This window comes from Mobula hypostoma, chromosome 24, assembly GCF_963921235.1.
Source record: "Mobula hypostoma chromosome 24, sMobHyp1.1, whole genome shotgun sequence".
Taxonomy (NCBI): domain Eukaryota; kingdom Metazoa; phylum Chordata; class Chondrichthyes; order Myliobatiformes; family Myliobatidae; genus Mobula; species Mobula hypostoma.
In genome coordinates this window covers 46,982,340-46,994,837 of record NC_086120.1, presented here as the reverse complement: position 1 = coordinate 46,994,837, position 12,498 = coordinate 46,982,340, and the positions used below count along the sequence as shown (strand labels likewise).

At 41.5% G+C, this 12,498-nt stretch overlaps 1 protein-coding gene across 12 annotated transcripts in view; it reads right to left on the bottom strand.

Moving 5' to 3' along the window:
• Positions 1–1,516: 1,516 nt before the first annotated feature.
• The window catches only part of LOC134337446 (transcription factor 12-like), a 187,013-nt gene continuing 176,031 nt past the window's right edge, over positions 1,517–12,498 (bottom strand). For 2 of the 12 annotated variants that reach the window (XM_063032463.1, XM_063032452.1), the window contains exon 20: positions 1,584–3,548. The gene's annotated coding sequence lies outside the window, so the exon portion shown is untranslated. Of the gene's footprint in view, positions 3,549–12,498 lie in introns of all 12 variants that reach the window. The other 10 variants (XM_063032460.1, XM_063032453.1, XM_063032456.1 and 7 more) reach the window with 9 other exon arrangements.

The following is a 12,498-nucleotide window of genomic DNA, read 5'->3' as shown; positions in this document are numbered from 1 at the left end:
AGTGAAGGTGCTCAGTAAAGTGGTCCCCCAATCTACACTGGAACTCACCAAAGTGATCGTACTGGGTATAGTGTACAGCTCTGACAGACTTGCAAGGTGAACTGTTACTTAACCTGGAACGACTGTTTGGGGCCCTGAATGAACAGGTGTGGCACTTCTGCTGCTTGCAGGGATATGTGCCAGGAGGGAGATTAGTGAGGAGGGGCAGGTTTACAAGGGAATCTGAGAGGAGCGATCCCTGCGGAAAGCAGAGAGTGGGGTGTGTTTGGTGGTAGGGTCCCATCGAAGATGGCGGATGATGTGGAGCAGCACTATGTTGTGTTAATTAGTGCAATGAAGAGGGATCTCGAGAGACACAGAAGCTAGAAAGGGAGGAGAGAGAAGATAGATAAGGGTGAAGAGTCAAAGAAAGGTAGATGAAAGTGCATTTACCAAGCTCATAATATCCCCCAAATGTTTCTCTTTTTGTAGCTAATAACGATAACATACCTTAATGATAGAGCTTGTGGGTTAAATATTAAATCAGGAAACCAGGTGAAATGTTTCTGCTTTACTACAATATGCAATGGGATCTACCATTTCTGTTCATAAGGCATGATGAGACCTCACCTTAACATCTCATTCCAATAGAGGACAGACCAGCAAAGCAGTGGGATAAACCCAACAATCCACGATGACATTTTTGAAGAAAATCTTGTATCCACACTTTTAGCTCAGGCCAGATTGCTACCAAAAGCTTCACACACAGAGGCGAACTGCATAATCTACGGAGATTTCAGGATATTATGTATACCAATACGTAATAGCTATGAGGACACTCCGCTCTCACCTGTGGCTCCAAGTCACAGCCAAACACATGAACACTGTTTCTACAGACAGGCTAAATCAGATGAGGGTAGCTGGTGAGCCTCATGCTCTGTGAGATGGGGGCATGTCCATCCTAGCATGCAAAGTCAGCTCTTGGCGGAATGGCAGATGAGATCAATAGTAAAATCCAATGGCCTAGAAGGTGGTTCTGCAACGCTCTGTGGCAAGGGAAGGGCATGACAAGAAACTGACCAAGTCATGGTCATCTACTGCAACCAAGGAAGACTCCTGCTTGTGATGACTACTCGTACTTCTATCACTGGACCCGGATTTCCAAGATTGAGAGAGTGGAACTTCCCCAGTGTAACAGCTTTTCCACTTTAAAGACTCACCGGCACAGGTCTCCTGTCCTCCTGTCATTGTTGCATACGATGGACAACCAACAGCTGTGAGGGGAAAAAAAACCTAGCTACACAGTACCGCCTCAATTTTCAAGAACTTCACAAATAATTGATCAGCATTTTCCTTAAAATAATAAGTCATAAATGCTATAATGCATATGAAGAAAAGTCACAGATGAGTGTAATTACAAGTACCCTGCCAGATAACATTAGCCAGAAGTTTGTAGTTCAGCAAAACATAATCATCATCGTTATTATGTGGCCCGTGGGCAATTATGGTCTTCCAAAACACAATACGTTTTTGAATTGGGAACTTTTTGCTATTGTTACAAAAGTGAAAAGCTATAGGTGCAAATTATAATTGATCTATTCCATAATACATATTTGTTAATTTACACAGTGGAAAAGGAAACACTTCTTTAAATTTAAGGAAAACCCTTTATTACAATGACATTGGGTATACAAGATTAAACGGACATTAAAAAGGAGGGGCATTCCTGTTATAAAAATGGCACATTTATTGCTACATTACTGTTATATACATGACAGCTCTCGTTAACTACTAAGGCAAAAGGAAATGATTTAAACTACTTTTCTGAATACTCCAGCCAGCTGTTTTGATGCTTGTATAAATACAAAAAAAAACACACAAGGAACTCGAGGCACTCAGCAACACAATCAGAAATCTAATTGTGTAACATTTAAGTACTGTATGGGTGCTAGAAGAAGCTTCACCTACATGTACTAAAATAAACTTCTCGAATCAGACATTGAGTAAAAATCTACAAAAAGTAACATTCGGAATCCAAGACATTTTCAAGATTTATGGTATAAAAGGATTGCTGTTGTGAAAATAAGCCAACTTTTTTCCTTAAATTTCACTTTGTAAGGGTATACTGCAAGTCTTTTCTTAGCAAAAAAAGCACTAGACAAAAAAGAGGCTTTTAATGAAATGTTAGGCACTGGTCATTTTTCATTCTGTCCACATTGCATCACAAGTACAAGAATGAAAAGGCCACATGTAATTTTTTTAACTATTACATACATCTGCAATACTCAAAATGAGCTGAGAAATGTCACTGCACAATATTTAATGCAGTTCTAGTAATGTCAGGCATTTTACCCTCAAATGTCAAAAATTTTGTTCATTCAGTCCCACGGTTTTGTTGTCCGTTTTCCACTTGTTCACACCTTTTTTAAAAATAAAAAAAGTTACGTCAAAAGTACTGTGTCTTCTGCTTGGCTGGTGAGAGTCTGTGAATGTACGTTTTCAGTGGAAGACTGATTCCGTGTTTTTTTTGATTTGCAATGGGTTCGTTTCCACAGTACACAGGCTGCGGCAGAAATGAATTCAGCTTGGCATGAGGCAAGCCACTTTTACGTAAGTTGCTCACATCCGTATTAGATTCCACGACCAATTCATATGAATTCTTAAACATTTGAATATTACATTGTGTAGGAATCTACAATATCGTGGAAACGTTTCCCACTTCTTGAATAAATCCATGACAAACCTATGGTCATACATTATCTAGAATCTGCAGCACAGTTGCTGCAGTATGAAAGTCTCCAAAGACCTTTCAAGTTCTGAGTACGCACTATGTCCAGCTACCTTAAAAAACTACAATGTAAAGTCTAATAATGCAAAAATATAGTTTTGCTCATTTTACATAAAATAACTCCCTACAAATGAATGAACTAGCTTCAGTAATGCACTCATTATGTTGGCCCTCCACATTTACCTGATCGCAAATGCAGGACAAGAGAAGGTCTGTAGGATATTTTGTCCATTGGCTAACAATCCCCTCCCATCCTCCCCCACCCCAGTCAAGTACTAGGGAGACGTGGAGTGGTTGCGTGTCAGTTGAGTAAGACAAATATTTTCTGGGAATGCTGTAAACCAAGGACATTATTTTTTGTTAAACAATAAGACAAATTGCTTACAAAACAAGCAAAAAGGACTTTTTTGAAATTTTGTTCCAAAACAACCTCGCATCCTTGCAGGTTTCATTAAAACATACTGGGATTTAACATAAGCTCAGGCACTAACTCCTTTCTTCCACTGTCGGGGAAGGGTTTTTTATTTCCCTTTTGGACTGTAGCAAAAAACCTTTGCAGCACAGAGATCCAGTACTTCTAATGATATGCATCGACTGTCCCCCCTCTTTAGATAGATATGACAAATGTGCATGTTCACATTTGCAATTCTGATCCAGATAAAAGGATTTGTCAGTTTTATCATTTTGTTTTTGGCAGAACAAGGTTTCTTCCTCAAGGAGAAAGATGACAGATGATGTGTCGTTCTTGCTTACCACCTTCAGTTAAACCAGGCAGTCAGAGCTGGAGAGAAATGGAAAGTTATAATTAGGCAATCTTACCATTTTGCACAGTATTAATAATTTATATTCCAGAGAGTTATTAACAGTTTATTACCGATCGCAAATCATTGAATTCTATAAATTATTATTTAGAGATACAACGTGGAACAGGCCATTCTGGCCCAACAAGCCACACTGCCCAGCAAGCCACCCATTTTAACCCTAGCTTAATCAAAGGGTAATTTACAATGACCATTTAACCTACGAAGCCTTTAGACTGTGGAAGGAAACCAGTGTGCCTAGAGGAAACTCACACAGTCACAGGAAGTTGTACAAACTTCTTGCAGACAACATTAGAATTGAACTCTGAACTCCAACATCCCCCAACTGTAACAGCGTCACGCTAACCACATCACTACCGTGGCCGCTACGTAAAGGCATGTAATGCAAAGGCATTACATGACTAATAAAACAAATTCACTGTTTAAAGTAGGCTCTAAACATAAACCAGGAGATTATAGGCTGGCGAGTCTAACATCAGTCTGGGAAAGTTATTGGAAGGTATTCTAAGGGACTGGATATATCAGTATTTGGATAGACATGGACTGATTAAGGATAGTGAGCATAGCTTCGTGTGTGGTAGGTCATGTCTAACCAACCTTATAGAGTTTCTCGAGGAAGTTACCAGGAAAGTAGATTGAAGGCAAGGTCCTGCATGGGGGCTTGTCAAGAAGGTTCAGTTGCTCAGCATTCAGGATAAGGTAGTAAACTGGATTAGACATGGGCTTTGTGGGTGAAGCCAGAGAGTGGTTGTTGAGGGTTGCCTCTCTAACTAGAGGCTTGTGACTAGTGGTGTGTCGTAGGGATTGGTGCTGGGTCCTTTGTTGTTTGCCACCTATATCAATGATCTTGATCATAATGTGGTTAACTGAATTAGCAAGTTTGCAGGTGATACGACGAATGGGGGTGTAGTGGACAGTAAGGAAGGCTATCATGGTTTGCAGAGGGATCTGCTTCAGCTGAAAAATGGGCTGAAAATGGCAGATGAAATTTAATGCAGATAAGTGTGAGGATTTGCACTTCAGTAGAACCAGCCAGGGTAGGTCTTACACGGTGTACAGTAGGGCACTGAAGAGTGTGGTAGAACAAAGGAATCTGGGAATACAACTCCATAATTCATTGAAATAGACATCATAAGTAGGTAGGGTCACACAGAAATCTTTTGGCACATTGGCCTTCATAAATCAATGTACATGAGATGAGATGTTATGTTGAAGTTGTATAATATGTTGGTGAGGCCTAATTTGGAGTATTGTGTATAGTTTTAGTCACCTACCTACAGGAAAGATGTACAGTGGTGTTAGAAAGTTTGTGAACTTTGTAGATTCTTTTCTATTTCTGCATAAATGTGATCATATTTTCACATAATCCCTAAAGAAGAACCCAATTAAATATATAACACAAAAAACATTATACTTGTCCATTTATTTATTTACTTATTGGGAAAAATAATGCAATATTATGTTTTATTTTGAAGAAGTATGTGAACCTCTGGGGTAATGTCTTCTACAAAAGCTATTTGGAGTCAGATCAATGAGATGAGATTGGAGGTGTGGGTTGTAGAAGTGCCCTGTCCTATAAAAAGAACACACAAAGTTGGTTATTGACAGAGCCTGCTCCTCTCTAGAAAGATTTGTTTAGGTGCACAATGCATCGATCAAAACAAATTTCAGAGGACCTTAGAAGAATTGTACTTGGCAAAGGGTACAAAGGCGTTTCCAAAGACTAGTGTGTTCAACAGTTCACAGTAACAGAAATTGACCCCAAATGAGAGGTGTTACGAGAATACACATAAAATTAAGATGTTTGCTGGCCTGGGCTAGCATCAGTGGCATCAGCAGTTGGTCTGCCACCTGCCCTCAGGGGAAGGAGAGATAAGGAACAATGGAGCAGCGTCTGGAGATGTGTAATGAAGGGATGTGGGAGAGAGAGTGTCTGGAGCGGCTCCCCCCTTTGAACCTTGAACTGTCTGAAGTGATGGACAGGCGATACCCCAGCAGGGGGATAAAAAGGGACAGGTTCGCTAAGGCGAGACACACGCCACCCGAGGTAACGAGACCCTGGAAGCGGTGCGCCTCTCACGAGTGGGTGAGAAGTGCCAGACAACGACAAGGGTGGAAAGGTACAATCAGCGGGAACCCGGTGTGTGTCCGCCCTTGCCTGGGTACCGGGTTCACTGCAGAGGATCGACCGCATCTGGAGGAGGGGTCACAGTCGGTGACCTCAGGTGACATCACCAAGGACCCGCCCAAAAGTTGCTCGTGAGCAATCTCGCTGGTCTGTGAGTGAAGCTGTGCTGAATGATGAGTTGTTCCTATTCTATGTCTCTCTTCCCCCACCTTGTCCATCGCCATGGCAACGATTACTGCGAACTGAACTACTAACTGGACTGAACTTTGAGTCATTTTGAAATTGGTCATTTACCCCTAGACAACGATAGAGCTTGATTGATGCTGTTATCTTAATTCTGTGCACATGTGTGGTTATCATTGTTGAATTGTTGCATTTATTATCCTTTCGATTACTGTGTTGCTTGTTTCTTTAATAAAACTTTCTTAGTTCTAGTACTCCAGACTCCAACTGAGTGATCCATTTCTGCTGGTTTGGCAACCCAGTTACGGGGTACGTAACAGAGGAAACTCAGTAGTGTCGCTAGTCTCCTTAGGAATGGGAACCCTATAAAGATCACACCAAGAGCACAACATGCAATGCTGAAGGAGGTGAAAAAGAACCCAACAGCAAAAGATCTGCAGAAATCTCTAGAACTCTGATCATGTGCCCACTGTAAGAAAAACACTGAACAAGAATGAAGTTCTTGGAAGGACACCACAGAAGAAATCACTGCTCTCCAAAAAAAAACATTGCTGCACATCTACTTCTCAGGTCCTCTGAAATTTGCTTTGATCGATCAAAGCAAATTTCATAGGACCTAAGAAGTAGAATTGTTGAGGTGCATCAAGCTGGAAAAGGCTATGAAAGCATTTCTAAAGACCTGAATGTTCATCAGTCCACGGTTAAGAGAAATGAGCTACAAATGGAGGAAACTCAGCACTGTTGTTACTGTCCCCAGAAGTGGGTGTCCTGCAAAGATCACACCAAGCCACAATGTGCAGTGCTGAAAGAGGTGAAGAAGAATGCAAGGGTAACAGCAAAAGACCTGCAGCAATCTCTAGAAGTTGCTAAGTGTCTCTGTTCATGTGTCCACTATAAGAAAAACACTGAACAAGAATGGTGTTCATGGAAGGACATCAAGAATGAAACCACCGTTCTCAAAAAAAAATTGCTGCAAGTCTCAAGTTTGCAAAAAAACATCTGGATGTTCTATATGCTTCTGGGACATGTTTTGTGGACAGGTGAGACACAGGTTGAGCTTTTTGGCAGAAATGTACATCACTGTGTTTGGAGGCAAAAGGGCACAAAAACCTCATCCCAACTGGGAAGCATGGTGGAAGGAGCATCATGGTTTGGGGCTACTTTGCTGCCTTAGAGCCTGGACAGCTTGCAATCGTTGAGGGAACAATGAATTCAAATTTGTATCAAGAAATTTTACAGGAGAATGTCAGGGTAGCGGTCAGTCATCTGAAATTTAATAGAACCTGGATAATGCAACAAGACAATGATCTGAAAGACAATAGCAAATGAACAACAGAATGGTTTTAAAAGAAGAAAATTCATGTTTTAGAATGGCCAAGTCAAAGTCCTGATCTTATCCTATAGAAATGTTGTTGAAGGACCTGAAGCCAGCAGTTCATACGAGGAAGCCCACCAACACCCCAGAGTTGAAGCAGTTTTGTAAGGAGGGATGACCTAAGTTATGTGCAAGACTGATCAGTACCAGAAATGTTTGTTTCAAGTTCTTACTGTACGAGGGGGTCACACCGGTTACTGAAAGCAAAGATTCATATACTTTTTCCAACAAATACGTGTAACATTGGATCATTTTTCTCAATAAATAAATGAACAAGTATAATTTTTGTGCTATTTAATTAGGTTCTCTTTATCTAGTTTTAGGACTTATGTGAAGATCTGATCACAGATTTATGCAGAAGTAGAAAAAATTCTACAGGGTTCATCACCTTTACAGCACCACTGTAAACAAGGTTGAAAGCGCATAGAGAATTCACAAGGATGTTGCTGGGTCTGGAGGACCTGAGTTACAAGGAAAGATCAGGACTGTATTCTTTAGAATGTAGAGATTGAGAGGACCGTTGCTAGAGGTAAACAAAATTATGAGGGGTATAGATAGGGTAAATGCAAGTAGGTTTTCTCCACTTTGGTTGGGTGAGATTAGAACTAGAAGTCATGGGTTAAAGGTAAAAGGTGAAATGCTTAAGGGGAACATGAGAAGGAACTTTTTTCACTCAGAAGGTGGTGAGTGTGTGGAATGAGCTGCCGGCACAAGTGACGGATGTGGGTTCAATATAAACAATTAAGAGAAATTAAGGAAGGTACATGAATGGGAGGGATATGGAGGGTTATGCTGCAAGTGCAGGTCTATGGGACTAAGCAGAATAATAGATCAGCATGGACCAGGTGGGCAGAAGGGCTTGTTTCTGTGCTGTAGTATTCTAGGACTACATTGCTAAGCAACTATATTGAGGAATATATTGTAATTTTTGCTTTTAAGTCTTAGCTGACCATAAATATAGGAGCAGAATTAGGCCATTTGGCCCATCAACTCTGCTGTCATTTCATCATGGCTGATCCAATTTTCCTCTCAGCCTCAATCTCCTGCCTTCTCCTTGTATCCCTTCATGCCCTAACCCATCAAGAATCTATCAACCTCTACCTTAAATATACATAAAGACTTGGTCTCCACAGCTACCTGTGGCAAAGAATTTCAGATTCACCATTCTCTGGCTTAAGTAATTCTTCCTCATCTCTGATTTAAAGGGACAGCCCTCTTTTCTGAGGTTGTGTCCTCTGGTCTTACTCTTCCACCATAAGAAACTCCTCTCCACATCCACTCTATCAAGGCCTTTCACCATTTGATAGGTTTCAATAAGGTCACCCCTCATTCTTTTGAATTCCAATGAATATAGGCCCAGAGCCAAACGCTGTTCATATGACAACCCACTGAATCCTGCAATCATTTTCGTGAACCTCCTTTGAATCCTCTCCAGTTTCACCACATCTTTTCTAAGATAATGGACCCAAAACTGCTCACAATATTCCAAGTGAGGCCTCACCAGTGCTTTATAAAGCTTCAACATTACATCCTTGCAACACACACAAATTGCTGGAGGAACTCAGCAGGCCAGGCAGCATCTATAGAAAAAAATACAGTCGACATTTTGGGCTGACAGCCTCTGACAGAAAGAAAAGATGAGGATTAGATTTAAAAGGTGGGGGAGGGGAGAGAGAAACACATAGTGATAGGTGAAACTGGGAGGGGGAGGGATGAAAGAAAGAGCTGGGAAGTTGGTGCAAGAGATACAGGGCTGGAGAAGGGGGAGTCTGATAGGAGAGGACAGAAGGCCATGGAAGAAAGAAAAGGGATGAGGAGCACCAGAGGGAGGCGATAAGGTGAGAGAGGGAGGGGGAGGGGCAGGAGCCATTACTAGAAGTTCAAGAAATCAATGTTCATGCCATCAGGTTGGAGGCTACCCAGATGGAAGGTGTTGTTCTTCCAACCTGAATATGGCCTCATCATGACAGTAGAGGAGGCTATGGATTAACATATCAGAATGGGAATGGGAAGTGGAATTAAAATAGCTGGCCACCGTGAGATCCCGCTTGTTCTGGCTGACGGAGTGTAAATGCTCGGTGAAACGATCTCCCAATCTATGCCGGGTCTCAGGCCACAACTGGAGCACCGAACACAGTAAATGGCTCCGACAGACTCACAGGTGAAGTGTCGCCTCATCTGGAAGGACTGTTTGACCCTGAAAGGCAGTCAGAGAGGAGACGTAGGGGCAAGTATAGAACTTGATCCGCTTGCAAGGATAAGCGCCAGGAGGGAGGTCAGTGGGGAGGGACGAATGGACAAGGGAGTTGCGTAAAGAGCGATCCGTGCAGAGAGCAGAAAGTGGAGGGGGAGAGAAAGATGTGCTTGGTGGTGGGATGCTGTTGGAGATGGTGGAAGTTCTGTGGAATTATGTGCTGGACGTGGAGGCTGTTGGGGCGGTAGGTGAGGACAAGAGGAACCCTATCCCTGGTAGGGTGGTGGGAGGATAGGGTAAGAGCAGACGTGCTTGAAATGGAAGAAATGCAGTTGATGGCAGTGTTGATGGTGGAGGAAGAGAAGCCCCTTTCTTTGAAAAAGGAGGACATCTCCTTCGTTCTAGAATGAATAAGGAAATGTCCTTGCTTGTTACATCCTTGCTTTTATATTCTAGCTCTCTTGAAATGAATGCTAATATTGCATTTGAACAAAAGAACATAAGAAATAGGAGCAGGAGTAGGTCATCTGACCAATCGAGCCTGCTCTGCTATTCAATAAGGTCATGGCTGATCTGGCCATGGACTCATCTCCACCTAACTACCTTTTCCCCATAACCCTTAATTATCCTTCCTCATCACAGACTCACCCTGCAAATTAACCCTCAGGGAATACTGCACAAGGACTCCCAAGTCCCTTTGCACCTGAGTTTTTTTGTATTTTCTCTCCATTTAGAAAATAGTCAACCCTTTCATTTCTTTGCCCATTCTCCTAATCTGTGTAAGTCCTTCTGTAGCCTCTCTACTTCCTTAAAACTTCCTGCCCCTCTATCTATCTTCATATTGTCTGCAAACTTTGCCACAAAGCCATCAATTCCATCATCCAAATCATTGATATATAACGTAAAAAGAATGTGTCCCAACACAGACCACTGTGGAACACCACTAGTCACTGGCAGCCAACCAGAAAAGACTTCCTTTATTCCCAATCTTTGCTTCCTGCCAATCAGCCACTGCATATCCATGCTAGAATCTTTCTTGTCATTACATGGGCTTGTACCTTGTTATGCAGCCTCATGTATGGCACCTTATCAAAGGTCTTCTGAAAATCCAAGTACACAACATCAACCAATTCTCCTTTGTCTATCCTGCTTGTTATTTCTTCAAAGAAATCCAAGAGATTTGCCAGGCAAGACTTTCCCTTGAGGAAACCACGCTGACTATGGCCTATTTTGTCATATGTCTCCAAGTACCCTGAGACCTCAACCTTAAAAACAGACTCCAACATCTTCCCACCACTGAGGTCAGACTAACTGGACTATAGTTTCCTTTCTTCTGCCTCTCCCCCTTCTTGAAGAGTGGAGTGACATTTGCAATTTTCCAGTCTTTCTGAACCACAGCGAAATCTAGTGATTCTTGAAAGATCATTACTAATGCTTCCGTGATCTCTTCAGCCACCTCTTTCAGAATCCTGGGGTGTACACCATCTGGTCCAGGTGACTTAACTACCTTCAGACCTTTCAGTTTCCCAAGAATCTTCTCTCTAGTTATGGTAACTTCACACACTTCATGACACCTGGAACTTCCACCGTACTGCTAGTATCTTCCACAGTGAAGAGGGAATCAAAATACTTACTCAGTTTGTCCACCATTTCCTTGCCCTCCATTACTACCTCTCCAGCATTGTCTTAAAGCGGTCTGCTAACCATTTTCGCCTCTCTTTTACACTTAATGTATCTAATGAAAGTTTTGTTTTTTTTTTAATGTTATTGGCTGGCTGACTTTCGTATTCCATCTGTTGGTTTTTAATAGCTTCCCAATCCTCTAACTTCCCACTCATTTTTGCTCCGTGATATGCCCCCTCTTTGGCTTTTATGTTGGCTTAGACTTCTCTTGTTAGTCACAGTTGTGTCACCTTTCCTTTAGAAAACAGCTCCTTCTTTGGGATGTATGTATCCTGTGCTTTCTAAATTGCTTTCAGACCCAACTAAGTGGTGACAATTTCTATTTAAATGTAGCAGTGACTATCAAACCACAAAAAGAATTAATCAAAATTAGGAAAATAAGTTTTAGGGAATTTCAGAGCTGTGGAATTAAAGAACTGTATACAGATATAGTGGAATTGCTTATGTACACATTAAAAGTAGGTTAGCAAGCACAGAAGAAATGGATGTGTAGCGACACTTGCAGTCTGCCCCCAGCACATCCTTAGGTTGTGCTGGTTGTTAACGCAAATGACACATTTCACTGTATGTTTCGATGTACATGTGATAAATAAATCTGAAAAGGATTAGTCTGGATTATTTAGAGTGCAGATAACAAAATTTTCAACATTTAAAATTAAAATGACCAATGTGGTTTAATATTCAAACACTATGGTGAAAAGTGGTACATTAACTAACTTGATGAAATTGTAGAATGACTCACTGGGAAAAGAGAAAGAGATTCACAGTAACTGGACAGGGAGAGGAAGATACAGACTATTGGAGTCAGTGCTGCCCCCTAGTGTTGGCCTGGCAGAAGACAAGACATATTGTGTTCAACTGCAGGTTTCTGCAATATTCGTGGACTCAGGGTCCTGGATTATATTTTTTTGAGTGACGGTATTTTACTGCTTTCTTATATATGTGCTATGTGTGACTGTTGGTACTATATTTTGCACCTTGGCCCCAGAGTAATACTGTATTGTTTGGCTGTATTTCATGAATAGTTGAATGACAATTATACTCGAACTTCATCATTGGAGGTTGATAGATTTTTGAGAAGTCAGGGTGTCAAAGATTACAGGGAGAAGACAGAAGAATGAGTTTGAGATTATTAATAAATCAACCATGATAGAATGGTGGAGCAGACTCAATGGGCTGAATGGCCTAATTCTGCTCATATGTCTTATGGTTCTATGGAAGAGATAGAGGCCTGATGGCGGCACTGAGTTTTCCCCACTCAAAATGTCTTCACAAATTAATGTTTCTGTTTATCAGTTACTCAAATCATGCTGTCTTTTCCACACTGGTGATATGTGTTACTGATTC